We start from the raw sequence: 16,157 nt of genomic DNA, 5'->3' as shown, positions 1-16,157 counted from the left end.
CTAACAACATCATGACAATGGTAGTGAATGAGAAAAATAGATTGCCTGTCTCAAATACAGGCATGGGGTGGGGGAGGAGGGCATTGGTGGTATGAAGGTTGTACTGGTGAAGGGGAGGGGTGTTCTTTTTTTACAACTGAGACCCAACTATAAACATGTTTGTAATTATGGTACTTAAATATATTATTTAAAAAAAAACCTTAACATTCTGTAAATTTCTTTTTTGTTTTGGTTTCTGGGCCACACCCAGTGATGCTCAGGGGTTACTTCTGGGTATGTGCTCAGAAATCAATCCTGGCTTGGAGGAACATGGGGGACGCTGGGGGATCAAACCGAGGTCCATCCTGGGTTAGTCACGTGCAAGGCAAGTGCCCTACCACTGCACTATTGCTTCAGCCCCAATTCTGTAAATTTCTTCCTTATATTCTTGAATATCAAGTTATTTTCCCCAATCCTAGTAATAAGAGCAGCTCTAAGAAAAAGGGATGGAAAAACATCTAGACTAAATGAGGCAGACACTGGAGGAAAGTAGTAATGATAGTAAGTGCTTGCATGAGCCCTTTCAACTCTAGTGCAGTGTGCTATCTGGATAGGTAGTTTCTGTCTACCCTGTCTGGTGCTGCTGAGTGCCCCTGGGGATTAAGTTTCCTGGCTACACTTTCTCTCTTGTTCTTCACCACTGCTCTGACCACTCTGAGCAGCCAGACAACTGAGGAGAGACTGGTTGTCAAGGCTGGACTTGGAGAATCAATCTCTCCAGACTTGTTATCAGAAACTGTATGGCAGGACTATGGTTAGGTTAGTTTTTGACAATCTTGCAGAATAAATCATGTGTTTTCTCTGAGGTCCAGTCTGAATCTGAATTGGAAGCCACTTGATTTTGTTTGGGGCCTTACCCATTTCACAAGGACAGGTTGTATGCAGAATCATGTTGTTAAACAGAAATGGATGCAATTTTCTGGTAATCATTGAGGAATGCTTTTCCTGAATGGCTAATGAATAGATATACTGAAAAAAAAAAAGAAAGCAAACAAGACTTTAAACACAGCTTTAGAACTTCAGAAACAGCTGCTGTTTCTATTCTAGATCTTTAACAATTATTTTTTGAATCCCTACTATGTGCTAGTAGCATTCTTTTTCAGGGAAGGCAGGCCCTGGAGGAGCCATCCCAAAGTGATGAGGGTTGTGGGAGTGCTGGAAGGCCAGAACTGCAGGTCCCAGAGGAGCACAATTAATTCAGCTGGTGTGTGCAGGTCCATGCAGAGCCCCAGGGACAATACTGAGAGGAGCTGTAGAGCCAGGAGGCAGAGGAGGGAGGCAGCCTTCTGTGATCTCTTTCGACCCTTTTTGTGATGGGAGTTGCATTTTTCCTATGTGGTGATTAGTATGCACATAATATTTTATGCTGCCTGTTTTTCGTTTAGCATTCCTATACCGATTTCCACTTAGTGGCTAGGCCCAAGTATTTATCATTTTTAAAAGCTACGTAGCATTTTTTTTAATTTTGGCTTTATTGATGTACCCTCGTGAATAGCCATCCTCTCATTTGTTGGGAACAACAGAGTTTTTCTCAATTAAGAATCTTTGCAGAATCAGCTCTCCCCCTAACTTATTTCCTTTGGGATATAGAACTGGGTCAAAGTTATGAAGGATTTTATGCTTTTCCTATTGGATTTTTTTCTTTGTATTATGGAAAATATATACAAAGAAGAGAGAGACTTTTATGATGAGCCCCCTTTATTTATTATCAATTTCAACAATTATCAGCTCAGGGCAATTTTGGTTCATAGATAGCCTCTTCATACCTTTCCTATCCCAGGTTATGTTGTAATAAATCCAAGACAAGATGTAGTAATTTTGGAGGTTGGGGGCCACACCTGGCTGTGTACAGGTCTTACTCCTGACTCTGAGTTTAGGGATCATTCCTGGCGGGGACCTTGTGGGTGCTAGGAATTGAACCCATTTGCAAGAAAATGATCCTTACCTCTGTACTATCTCTCTGGCCCCAAGATACAGTTTAAATATCCAGGTGTTTTTTTCTAAGGAATAAGAAGCATAACTTGAGGGGATTGGATAAATAAGGAACATCCCCCCCTCCCAAAACCCAGCACAGAGCCAGGAGTATCCCTGCAGCACTGCTGGGTGTGGCTCCAAACCCCTTTTCACCCAGAAAAGTATAAACTGAGGGGACTGGAGAGATAGAAATATAAAATGGAACTCATGCTTTGTAAGCAGGACACCTTGGTTCAATCCCCAGCACTTTATGATACCCAAGCACTATCAGGAGTGACCCTTAAGCACTGAGCCAGGTTGGGCCACCAAACCAAAAGAAACTAGTTTTGGTTGTGTTTCCATGTGATCTCTTCAGCATCACCAAGAGCAACCTCTAAACACTGAGCCAAGATTAGACCTCAAACACCACCAGGTTGTGGCCCACATCAATTTGAGTCCATTATCACATCTCAAAAGAATAACCACTGTAAAATATGTATGATATTAGACATAGATCATCATCGAACCTGAAATATAAAAGTGTTGGGGCCAGAGTGATAGTACAGCGGTAGGGTGTTTGCATGCAACTGATCCAGGATGACCCGGTTTGTTCCCCTGATGTCCCATATGGTCCCCCAAGCCAGGAGCTATTTCTGAGCACAGAGCCAGGAGTAACCCCTGAGCATCACAGGGTGTGGTCCAAAAACCAAACACCAAAATAAAACTTCCCAGTGTTTTCTCTGGCCATTATCATGAGACCATGTGGTTGTTTGTACCCACCTATTTCTCGAGGTGGTTCCAGCATCCTGAGGCTGAATTCTCAGTCCTGACCTCAGAATTGCACAGAGAGAAAGGCCATTCTCTAAGAACTTTGCTACTTGCCCTATGTGCAGTGTGCCTTATAGGGTGGGAAATACTATTATAATAATAATGTATATATATTACGTATATGATATAAATATATATGAGTATGTACTAATGGGAAGCCCAATATTCAGGTTTCCTCAGGTCAATCTGATTGTGCCACTGTATCCACATATCAAGTGGCTTGATGTGCTGCAAACCTCAGGCTCCTCCACACCCAGTATTTTACACCATTAGAGAATGACATATTTGGCTATTGCCCTGATACATAAGAGACTAAATAGATATTACATTTCTGTTTCTACAATAAAAATTCCAGAATGCTAGGGAAATGCCAGCTCCCCACTGGATTTTAATCATCTTATTTGCATGTTTCCCTTGGCAAGCTTAGTTTGGTTTTATTCAAGGTGACCCAGTTAGAATTGCTGTTTAAAGTCACATTGCCATTAATAACATATAGCCTGTGTGATAAGTCTGTTCACTCTGAATATTATACAAGTTGGAATACATGCCTGCATTGGGTCTCTTCTTCATATTTAAATATGGATGCATTTAAGAATAATCTTCCTGTTTGTTCACCTGCTTTTGCTGTGTTGATGGATAGGAGCAATTTCCCAGATGATTTAAATCCCTGTTGTGTTTGGCTTTAGAATGCAGGTTACAGGCATATATCATGTCTGCAATCTCCCCATGGGCCAGTTGGACTGATTCCCTCAATAGATGAGTAGACCTATGGAATGGCAAAAGAGATAAGTCATGAGTTACTTGTCTAGGACAAAAGGGAATTCGTAAGGAAGTTTAGTCAGGTAGAAAATGCCTTCTAAAACCAACCAACCAACCAACCAAAATAAAAAAAAAGCTGGAGTGATAGCACAGTGGGTAGAATGTTTGCCTTGTAAGTGACTGACTTGGGTTCAATCCCTGATTTCCCATATGTCCCCCAAGCACTGCCAGGTGTGGCCCAACCCCCCCCCCCAAGGGATCAAGGATGTGACTTGAATGGTAAAGCATATGACATGCATATGCAAGGTCCTGGGTTAGATCCCTGGTACCACATTCTACTCTTCTCTTCCCCACACCGGTCACCCCTAACTTTATCTCTTTAAGAGATAAAGTTCTAAGTGACTTTTGAGCACTGATATGTGTGGTCCCACAATAATAATTTTAAAGTGTTGGGGCTGGAGAGATAGCATGGAGGTAAGGCATTTGCCTTGCATGCAGAAGAACGGTGGTTCAAATCCCCGCATTCCATATGGTCCCCCAAGCCTGCCAGGAGCGATTTCTGAGCGTAGAGCCAGGAGTAACCCCTGAGCGCTGCTGGGTGTGACCCCCAAAAAACAACAACAACAACAACAACAAATTTCAAAGTGTTGAGAGATAATGGTGTTTTATCCTTAAGAAAATATTTGTGGGACCAAAGAAATAGCAGGTAGGGCGTTTGCCTTCCAAGTGGTCAATCTGAGTTTGATCCCTGACATCCCATATAGTCCCCTGAGCCCACCAGGAGTAATTCCTAGCACAGAGCCAGGAGTAACCCCTGAAAGCTGCTGGATGTGGCCCAAAAACATAAACAAAAATAAAATAGTCTTTGGGAAGGGGTCCCCTCTATGTCTTTGGGGACCTAGGGGTCATTCCTAGTGGTATTTAACTTGCAATGCTATATAGGCTCCATGGCTTGGCTCAAGTTTAGAGTAAGTGCTGCTTGGGTCCAGTGGTGCTATGGTTCACCAGGGTTACACTGGGCATTTGGGAAGTCATGCAGTGTTAGTAATCAGAGTCTGGGCCTAATGCATGCAAGGCATGTGCTGGACAAATTTAGCTATCTCTCCAGATTTGAGAAAATGATCTTTATAGTCAATAAAAGTGTTTATTTGTATCTAGGACAGTCTTATGCCTCAAGTCTAAATATTATCATTGTTTTCTGCAGTGCTGGGGATCAAGCCCAGTGCTTCACACATGTAAAGCCCTCATGTCTAATTGATGGAAGAATTAGATGATTAAATGGTTGGATTTTAGTTTTTTAATTATACGTTTACTGTTTTATTTCTTAGTTTATGGCTGTAAAGAATCCTCCTTTATTGTTTATTTTTGGCTTTGGGGCTGTGCTCAGGACTCTGTGAATGGAAGGACCATTTCTTCCAGGGATTAAATCTGGGTTGACCATGTGCACTGGTTCGCCAAGCTACTGACCCATCGTATAGCCTTTTCTTAGTGAGAATCCCTAACAGCAGATGGTACCAAGGTTCAAACTCATGGTCTTGCATTTTCTGGTCAAGTGCTTTAAGCCACTGAGTTGTCTTCTAAACTACCTTTTTATTTCAACACTTTTACTGGGGGTAGGGGTAGGATTTGGTAGGGGAGATGTGAGGGGAAGAGAGATATAGCTCAGTGGTTGAATACACACCTTACATATGTGAGTCCCTGAGTTTGATCTTGGCCTTTGATCAACAGCTTTATTTAGATAAAATTATACACCACTCAATTCCCTCATTTAACATGTACAATTCAATGGTTTTGTTGTATTTAGAGTTGTACCACCATCACTATAATCATTTAGGACATTTTCATAATTTCATTCCCATTAGTAGTGACTTGCCATTTCTTCCAATCCTAGGCAACCACTAATCTACTTTCTATTTATATAGATTTGCCTATTTTGGACATTCCATATAAATAATTCATAACAACCTATAGTCTTTTTCTCCTATTTAAGAAATTGTTATAAAATATATATAACATTAAAGTTACCCATTTAAGGGCTGGAGAGTTAGTACAGCAGGTAAGGTATTTGCCTTGCACATGGCTGACCCATATGATCACTCCATATGATTCCCTGAGTTCCATCAGGAGTGACCCCTGAGCACCACTGGGAATGGGCCAGAGTGCTGGTGCAAGGGAAGGGGTAGGGCACCTGCCTTGCATGCGCTAACCTAGGATGAACCGTGGTTCCATCCCCTGGCATCCCATATGGTCCCCCAAGCCAGGAGCGATTTCTGAGTGCATAGCCAGGAGTAACCCCTGGCCATCACCAGGTGTGGCCCCAAAACCAAAGGAAAAATAAAAGCAAAAATAAAGTAAGTTACTATTTTAGCCATTTTCATATTTATAGTCTGGTAGCATTAAGTATACTAAAGTATAGCACAAACATCACTGTTGCAAAACAGCCCTTAGGATGGGCTTGGATGGTGGATGGAGGCCTTTGTTCTTAGGCCCCGGTCATGTGGCTCCATCCCCCATTAACCGGTGGTCCAGGAAAGCAACAGGTATCGAACTCACTCACAGGCAGGCTTCCAGAGAGATAACATCTTTATTGCCCTGGCCAACAGATGTGGCTGATAACCATTTACGCATGCCATTCTTAGCTAGCCCTGCATCTTCTTTTATCCATGTCACCTCCAGCCTCCATCCTGGCAAAAGACCAAAAGGCCAAAAGACCTTAATACTCTCTGGTCAAAGCCTTATCTAATCTTTCCAAGACCCCTCCCAGGAAATGGAAGAGTTCTAGCAGGTAAGATCAAGTTACCTGGGAAGAATGGGGATGAGGCCACATATCACCACTGTCCATTTCCATAATTTCTACAGGGAATGGAGTAGAGAGGGGAGTGGGCAATTTTTAGAATGTTGGGCCACAACCAATGATAAATCAGGGCACACCTGTGGTGCTGGGGATTAAATCCAGGGGTCCCACATGCGAAAAGGTGTTTTAGCCCTTTGAACCATCTCTCTGCCCCCAGACTTTTTTCATCTTCCCAAATAGAAATTCCATCCACATTCAGAAATAACTAACTAGCCATTCTTTTTTTTGGGGGGGGGGGGAGGTCACACCTGGTAACGCTCAGGGGTTACTTCTGGCTCTGTGTTCAGAAGTTGCTCCTGGCAGGTATGGGGACCATATGGGATGCTGGAATTTGAACCATCATCTGTTTGAATCAGCTGCATGCAAGGCAAATGCCCTACCACTGTGCTATATCTCTGGCCCCTAACTGGCCATTCTTTAGCCTGAGTCAACCACCTTTTTCATGCTTTATGGTAATAATAATAAGGGGTCTTCACCTTTTAACACCTGCAGACTGGTACAGATCTATGACCCAGCAGTTGAAGACCACTGGAGATACCCAAGAGTTTGAAAAAAAATACACAGTATTTTTCCTTGTGTTCATGACTTTTTTTTTACTTAACATAATGTTTTTAGGATTAATCTATGTTATAGCATGAGTCAGAGGTTCATTTGTTTTTATTGACAAATAATATTTTGTTGTATTTTATGCCATATTTTCTTCATTCATCAATTGTTGGATGTTTGAATTGTTTCTTTTTTTATCTAGTTTGAATAATGAGCATTCATATGCACTTTTTGGGTGGACATATATTCTTGTGCCTCTTGGATTTGAATAAATGGGATTGTTGGGTATATGTAGTTATTTTCAGTGAAATATTTATTTTATGCAGAGTCCTAATGAAGTTAGTTGGTCAAAGGATAGAAAACCTTTCATGTCATGTTCCTTGAGATATATTACCTAAATTGTGTTTCCAGAAAAATCTTAAATGGATGACGGTTTCAATAATCTTATATTTAGTTTATAACATTTCCAGCAGTAGTGCTATTTTTCTTTTAAGTGTGAAGGGTAAGAATTTAAGCTCAATATTTTTATTTCTTTAATATTTTGGTTCTTAGGCCACACCTGGCTATGATCAGATCTTAATCCTGACTCTGGGCTCACGGATCACTCCTAGTGGGTTTGGGGGAACCATATGTGGTGGAGGAGATCAAACCAGGTTAACTACATGTAAGGCAAACTTACTCTAGCCACTACCCTCAGTGTTTTAAAATGGACTTTTTTTTTTTTTTGGTTATAAGTTGCTATTCTTTCTAAGAGGCCTTAGTAAGAGACCAAGTTAAATTTAGGCCTTACTATAAGTTACTTTTGACTGCACCTCACAAATGCCATTTAGTACTGTAAACATTGTGATAGTGGCAAGGAGGTGTGTCACTTTACCCAATTCTGCAGGCCAGCTCTTTGTAGCAGGCCATCAAAGCACTTTGGCTACCCCCTGCACAATTTGTGTCCTGGGAAACTTTGAGAATCTTCACCTGGCTTGGAATTTTGTCATTGCTCTTTGAGGCAGACAGGAGACCTTTCTTTTCTGCCTCACTCATGGCAATGCCTGTGGGCCCTGGCAGGTCACGTAGGATAATTGATGCCTGGCCAAGCAAATGTAACTCTGCTCTCAGAGGGACTAAAGGTAGCAGCTAGCTCATGCTTTGCTGTTGACTGCCATAAACCTTAAAAAGTCACCTTCTCTTCTGCAGTCCCCGCCACAGAGGTCTTGTGCACACCGTACACGTGTTGAGAATTATCGCTTTGATTGATTTGTGTACCATGTACCAGGCTCTTGTTTTGGTTTCTTCATCACTAACTCATGTAATCATCATGTCCCTTTATAAGGAGACACAGCTGTTTTGTTTATTTTCCGCAATGACTAAACCAAAGTTTGGAGAGTTTAGAAACTTTTCAGTGTCAAATGACCCTGGACTGACCACCCTTGAATTCAAATTATTCTGACTCTTTGGCATCAAATTCAAAGTCATGTCCTTGATCAAGTGTGATGCTGATCTCCCTTGTCCACTGGGCTGTTATTATAACCCATTCCTGCTTGCCTGCAACCTCTCCAGGTCAGACCATGCCCCATGCTGTCACCAGAGTCCTCTGTGTATTCTCAATGCACAATTCTCAGCTGGTCTTTAGCTGCTTCCCTGCACCATCACCAGCCATCCAAAGGAAGTGTGGGGGGCCCTTCACACCTCTGCTGAGCCCCTTCCTGCTGCTACCAGGTTCCCCTCTTCCTCCTCCAAATTCCTTCCTTTCTATTGTTCCTGGCCCTACATTAGCTTTTACAGACCCTTCCCTCTCCTGCTTCTGCTTTGTTCCCTGACATGTGAGGCTTGCTCTTAGTTGCTCCCACCCACGTTATAACACTCGTCACATACTACACTGGCTGTTTGTGTCATGGTTTCCTGCCTGGTGGCCTCCCGGAAGGCAGAAGCTCTAGGGACTCCATCTTGTTTATTTTTCTACCCTGTCCTAGCACAAAGCCTGGCAGGGAGTGGCCTCTCAGTTCAAGTTCTCAAATTAAACTGGGAAACCTTTGCATGACTGTGCATCTTCTCCCTCCCTGAGGACTGGCATTCAAGTCTCCCCGGAGTATGTCTGCAGTCAGGAGCAACTCGAACAAGGGCTGGTACCAAGGCAGTGCACAGAGAAATTCACAGGCTCACCTCATCGCTCTTCTCAGGGTGCACGTGGGCAAGGTGAACAGCCCCCGAGAGGCACTCTGACGAACAAGAAATTGGCAGCATATCCTCTCTGCTTTAATGCAGAAGCTCTAACCTGAGCATTGGCTGGCTCTCAGGGGACCTTTTATCTTCCTCATCAACCGCCCACCTGCCTGGCTGTTAGAGAGCAGCAGGCTGGGCTGGGACAACCCACAGGCAGGCTTGGGCCTGGCTGCTGCAGCTCCTCCCTCCCACCAGTTGTTCATTGCCATAACAGACCTAAATCAGTGTCTGCCCCCAGCTCCTCTCTTGCATCCTCATTTACTCCACATGTAAAATAGTCCATTAAGTACTAAGAGGGGAATAGATCAAACCAGTGGCTCTGCTTCTAGAGAACACACCGAGAAAGCATTTTAAATCAGTGGATCCCCCTCAAGGGAATTCCAGCTAAAAAAGAACTTGGATCAGCAGCCTCAGGCCTGTGTGGCTAACAAGCTTCTATTTTCTCTGTTGTTTAGCTGGCCTGAAGGGCTCCTTTGTTTGGGGAATGGGAGGATGTGGTGTCCTAATTAGGCTAGGGTGTGGAATTGTGGCTCCAACAGAGCTGTGCTTTGGAATAGAACTCACCAGACTGGAGAATAAGTTAGTGATTTGGTGAATTTCTCTGTTTTTAAGGAAAATAAGTAAAAAGGGGGAGTAGGACGCAGAGAATTATATGCAATGTGGTATTTAGGAGTGGTATTTAGCATTAGTAAAAAGATGTTAGCAGGAAAATGATAAATCTGAATAAAATCTGGAGGTTTAGTAGATAATATTATACCAATGTTAACTTTCTCATTTTGACAAATAGCGGTTATAAAAGAGGCTGGCATTCGAGGGTACTGTGGGAAAGGCACATAAGAACCTTTTGCACAATCTCTGCAGTTTAATAATAAAAGTTTATTAATTCAATAGATGAACAAAGGGAATATTTGATCTAAGCAGCAACTTTAACTCAGCCCCTCCAGCTGCATCTTCTCACACTCCCCTCTACCCAGTTTTGAACCTTCACTGCAAAATCAAAAGAAACTCTGAACCTGTTCACATGTTTTTGTTTAGGACAACAGGCAGGGCTTGTAGGACCATACAGGATGCTTGGGTCGAGCCTGGGTCTACTCTGTACTAGGCAAATCCTCCTTACTTTTCATACTGTCGCTTCAGCCCCATGAACCTGTTTTCTTCTGAGGCAAGGTTCTTTTTTGTTCCCCCTGTCCTCTGTGGGGAGGGGAAATTGGGGTTCAAGACCAGGGCTACCAGGAGTTGCTGCCAGTCAATTGGTTTGGCACCAGATTCTGGGATTTTTCTCCTAGAGGAAGGGAAGTAATCTACCTCGAGAGAGTGGGGGGAAGGTTAAGTAAGATAACATGTATGAAGAACCTGCCTCAAACAGAATGGCTTGGTAAATATCAGTTTTTATTTTCCCTTCCATTTAGTCATTTGTGTGTGTGTGTGTGTGTGTGTGTGTGTGTAAAAAGACATAAGTCCTCTTTTCTCAAAGATGAGATTTAGTGGTTCAACGATAGTTTGTTTTGTTTGTTTGTTTGTTTGTTTTGGTTTTTGGCCAGTAATGCTCAGTGGTTACTCCTGGCAATGCGCTCAGAAGTCGCTTGTGGCTTAGGGGATCGAACTGCGGTTCGTCCTAGGCTAGCGCTGGCAAGGCAGGCCCCCTTACCTCTAGCGCCACCACGCCAGCCCCAAAGTTTTGTTTTGTTTTTTTTTTTGGCTTTTGGGTCACACCCGGCAGCGTTCATGGGTTACTCCTGGCTCCATGCTCAGAAAATCGCCCCTGGCAGGCACGGGGGACCATATGGGATGCCGGGATTCAAACTACCGTCCTTCCACATGAAAGGCAAACACCTTATCTCCATGCTATCTCTCCAGCCTCTCGATGATAGTTTAAGGCTAAAAAGCTGTCAGTGAGGAATTAACAACTTGTGCTGCCTATTCTCTTCATACCCCCCACTTCAGAGGTCAATGAAATGTCAGGTTTTTATTATCTTACTATCTAATGGTATGTATTAAAAATATTGATTAAAATATTATTATATGGTTTTAATTCCTCTTGAATTTTTATTTTTTGTTTTTGGTTTTTGGGTCACACCTGGCAGCACTCAGGGGTTACTCCTGGCTCTACGCTCAGAAATTGCTCCTGGCAGGCTCGGGGGACCATATGGGATGCCGGGATTCAAACCAACAACCTTCTGCATGCAAGGCAAATGCCTTACCTCCATGCTATTTCTCTGGCCCCATAATTCCTCTTGAATTTTTCACACCTGGATTTTAAAGGAATTTGCACTATGGATATTTCTTTACCTTTCAGATAGGCCAGGAATTCTAGGGTTTCTTCTGTAAGGGGTGAATGTGAGCTTTTGGTCTGGAAGCTATTCTGACTCACAAATCCCAGAACAGAAAGGCTGAAAATATTTGCGTTTGTTGGGCTATTTACCTGTAGGTGGCAGTGGTGACACATGAATGTCGACACAGAGCAGAGAGGAGTGCTGACAGAGAACCCTTTTCAAGCTATAGTAATAGCAATGGCCTTGGCCTAGGGAAAAATGTTCCTCTGGTAGAGGCCCTTTCAAGGCTTTATGCATTCTGTAATTTACTCTCTACAGCAACATTTTAGGAAAGTGCTATTATTCTTTTGGGGGAGGCACATCTACAGTGTTCAGGAACCACACCTGACTCTGCTTAGCGACCACTCCTTGCTCTGTGCTCAGGAGCCACATTAGCAGTCCCAGGATTCAAACCATTGTTGCTGCAGCCTTAACCTCTGTTCTATTTCTTCATCCCTACAAATGTCAGTGTTATAGATTATAGAAAGGCTTTAGGGAGTCAAGCAGCTACCCTGGATCATACAGCAATTAACAAAACCAGTACTTATCAAATTTTGAGTTCAAATATCCTGCTTCTACCCTCTAATTTGATATCTATTTCTCTTGATAGAGTTGGATAGTTGACAGTCCAACTCTCTTCATACCAGATTTCCTCTCACCTGAAAGCCTTATTTTACTTTTTTTTTTTTTTTGGTTTTTGGGCCACACCTAGCGGTGCTCAGGGGTGACTCCTGGCTATCTGCTCAGAAATAGCTCCTGGCAGGCATGGGGGACCCTATGGGACACCGGGATTCGAACCAACCACCTTAGGTCCTGGATCGGCTGCTTGCAAAGGCAAACGCCGCTGTGCTATCTCTCCGGGCCCGCCTTATTTTACTTTTAAAGAATTCCCATTAGTATAAAATCTGTCCCTCCTGAGAACTTAAGGATGTCATGTCTACATGCTGCTTCAAGCTTAGAAACCAAGAATGTACTCATGGCTCATTAAGCCAATAAGATTGGGAAAACTTCTCAGAATAGCATTAGAATGAAGTTGAAAGTTTAATCCTTACATAGACTATACATATATTTGAGTGCTGGAATCTTTCAGAAGGACATTGTTTGGGGATTATATCAAAGAAGGATCTGGTGAGGACATGGGCTTGTAGCCAAGCATGATAAAGTAAGTTGAGATGAAGGCATCCCAGACTAAAGAAGTAGGAGGTTATTTCTTCAGGTCAGGAAACAGATAATTAACTTAATCCTTCACTTCTCCAGATCCTGATATGGTTCTTACTCAAATATTTAGAATAGAACTTTTTTTTGGTAGAACAAGGACTCAAATGGATCTTTTCAGCCTTGTTTGCTCTCACAATATATGATTGGATTTTGTAAAAGTTTATCTAAGCCCAAGGATGCCCACTTTCACTCCTTCTATTCAACACAGTATTGACAGTTTTAGCCAGAGCATTCAGAGAGAAAAGTGAAATAAACAGCATCCAGATGGGAACTAAAGAACATAGATGATATGACCTTATTTTGTTTGTTTGAGGGATTTTGGATCACATCCACTGATGTTTAGGGGTTTCTCCTGGCAGTACTGGGGCCATATGTGGTGTGAGAATCAAGTATCTTATCTTCTTACTGCCTCCTTGGTCCCATAGATGATATCTCTTTTTTAAAACTTTATTTAAACAATATGGTTTACAAAGTAAACAAAGTATGAACAGCTTTGTTTATTATGAAAACACTCCCAAGGGTGCCCAGAATTTTCAGCTCAAAGACCAGTGTACCCTACACTTATGAGTTTTAGCAGCTTGACTTACATCTCTTCAGAGATTAGTTGTGAAGCTGTGAACGGGACCAGAGTTTACATGATGGTGGCTGTGGGAATTCCACAGATAATATTATTTTATAATAAATAAACTTCAAATTTTCACACATATACATACAGACCTCAGAAACAAAGCTAAAAAACACTTGTTAGAGCAAATCCAACAAAGTTATAGGATGTAAAACAAATCTAGCAAAGTTGTAGAATGAAAAAAAATCAGCTCTTGAGAACCATTAATGTTTCTATACAGCAATAATTAACAAGCTGAAATGAAATTAAACGGGGGAAAGTACATTTATAATAAAAAAGAGCCCTATGAATTAACCCAAGAGTTCAAAGATATTTTTACTAAAAACTACCAAAAATTGCTAAACAATATTAATAAAGATAAAAATAATTGGAAAGACATATCATATTCATGAATTGCAACATTCACCATTTTGGGACCACACCGAGAAGTACTCAGCACTTATTCCTGGCTCTGTGTTCAGGGTTCATTTCTGGTAATGCTTGGGGAATTGTGTATGGTGTCAGTGATTGAACGTGGCTTGACCAAATCCAAAGTAATTTTCTCTGGCCCAATAATCTTTCTCAAGACTCAGTGTTTTTAAGATGATAGCATTACACAAATTTCAGTGCAATTCCAATAAAAAAAAAAAAAACACTTATTTGGTAAAAATAGAAAATTTCAATCTTTTTTTTTTTTTTTTTTTTTTTTTGGTTTTTGGGCCACACCCGGCGGTGCTCAGAGGTTACTCCTGGCTGTCTGCTCAGAAATAGCTCCTGGCAGGCTCGGGGGACCATATGGGACACCGGGATTTGAACCAACCACCTTTGGTCCTAGATCGGCTGCTTGCAAGGCAAACACCGCTGTGCTATCTCTCCGGGCCCGAAAATTTCAATCTTAAATTTATAAGGGGCACCAGAGCTAACATTCAATGGGTAAGGTGCTTGCTTTGCATTCAGATGACTAAAGTTCAATCCAAGCATCCCATATATAAGAAGTGATCCTTGGGGGCCGGAGAGATAGCATGGAGGTAAGGCGTTTGCCTTTCATGCAGGAGGTCATCGGTTCGAATCCCGGCGTCCCATATGGTCCCCCGTGCCTGCCAGGAGCAATTTCTGAGCCTGGAGCCAGGAATAACCCCTGAGCACTGCCGGGTGTGACCCAAAAAAAACCACAAAAAAAAAAAAAAAAAAAAAAAAAAAAAAAAAAGAAGTGATCCTTGGGGGCCGGGCGGTGGCGCTGGAGGTAAGGTGCCTGCCTTGCCTGTGCTAGCCTAGGACGGACCGCGGTTCGATCCCCCGGCGTCCCATATGGTCCCCCAAGAAGCCAGGAGCAACTTCTGAGCGCATAGCCAGGAGTAACCCCTGAGCGTCACAGGGTGTGGCCCAAAAACCAAAAAAAAAAAAAAAAAAAGAAGTGATCCTTGAGGACAAAATCAGGAATAAGCCCTGAATACTAGTGGGTATGTCCTCCAAAAGTAAGAAATAACAGTCATAAAAGATGCTAAGTATCTAAAACAGCTTTGGAAAAAATTGAGTCATACTTCTTGATTTTAAAATTTACAGGGGCCAGAAAGATAGCATGGAGGTAAGGCGCTTGCCTTGTATGCAGAAGGTTGGTGGTTTGAATCCAGCATCCCATATGGTCCCACAAGCCTGCCAGGAGCGATTTCTGAGCATAGAGCCAGGAGTACCCCCTGAGCGCTGCTGGGTGTGACCCAAAAATAAAAAACAAACAAAAATAAACCCTTACAGTGACAAAAATAAATAATAAATTTCCAGTGATCAAAATGAGTGGCCCTGGCATATGGACAGATGTAGAGACCAATAGAACTGAATGGAGAGCCTGGAAATAAATCTTCTCATATCAGTTGACTTTCAACAATGTGCTCAAGTTCACTCAGTGGGGGAAAAACAGTCTTTTATGTTTATTTTTATTATTGGGGGACACATTTGGTAATGCTCAGGGCTTACTGTGGCCGTGCTCTCAGAGTGGGAATCAGGAGACCATAGGGGTGCTGGGACTTGAATCTAGATCAGCTGTATGCAAAGCAAGCATGGTACATACTTTATTATTGCTCCAGCCCAAGGACAGTCTTTTTTTTTTTTTTTTTTTTTTTTTTTGGTTTTTGGGCCACACCCGGTAACGCTCAGGGGTTACTCCTGGCTATGCGCTCAGAAGTCGCTCCTGGCTTGGGGGACCATATGGGACGCCGGGGGATCGAACCGCGGTCCGTCTCCTAGGCTAGCGCAGGTAAGGCAGGCACCTTACCTCCAGCGCCACCGCCCGGCCCCAAGGACAGTCTTTTTTAACAAATAATGTGGAATAACTGAATATACTCATGTAAAAAATAAAACCAGACATCCTTGCCAATTGATATGGGGTTTCAGTTTGAAAAGTAATTCCTGAGTATAGAGCCAGGAATAACCTCTGAGTATTGCTGGGTGTGACCCAAAAACCAAAGAAAGAAGAAGAAAAGAAAAAAGATTCTGGAGATGATATTGAGGTTTGTACAATAATGTGAATGTACTTAATGCCACTAAGTTATACACTGGAGAATAAATAAAATGGTAAATTTTACCACACAAAGTAGTAGAAGTATATATATAGGCTACTGTCCTGTCAGAGTGGAGTAAGGAAGGTAGGAGGTGAAGAACAGAGATCATTTGTGAATGTTAACTTCTTTCTATAAAAAAACATAAGGCTCTATGGAGGTAAGGCATTTGTCTTGCATGTGGAAGGATGGTGGCTCAAATCTCGGCTCGGTCCCCTGAGCCTGCCAGGAGCAATTTCTGAGCAGAGAGCCAGGAGTAACCCTTGAGCGCTGCCGGG

At 42.5% G+C, this 16,157-nt stretch overlaps 1 protein-coding gene across 3 annotated transcripts in view; it reads left to right on the top strand.

The window, feature by feature from the left end:
* The window catches only part of TOM1L2 (target of myb1 like 2 membrane trafficking protein), a 178,010-nt gene that overhangs the window by 60,198 nt on the left and 101,655 nt on the right, over positions 1 to 16,157 (top strand). The window lies entirely within an intron of this gene.

The sequence above is a fragment of the Suncus etruscus genome, chromosome 7 (assembly GCF_024139225.1).
Source record: "Suncus etruscus isolate mSunEtr1 chromosome 7, mSunEtr1.pri.cur, whole genome shotgun sequence".
NCBI classification, from domain to species: domain Eukaryota; kingdom Metazoa; phylum Chordata; class Mammalia; order Eulipotyphla; family Soricidae; genus Suncus; species Suncus etruscus.
The sequence above is the reverse complement of the archived record's forward strand: the minus strand, read 5'-3'. Positions and strand labels throughout refer to the sequence as shown.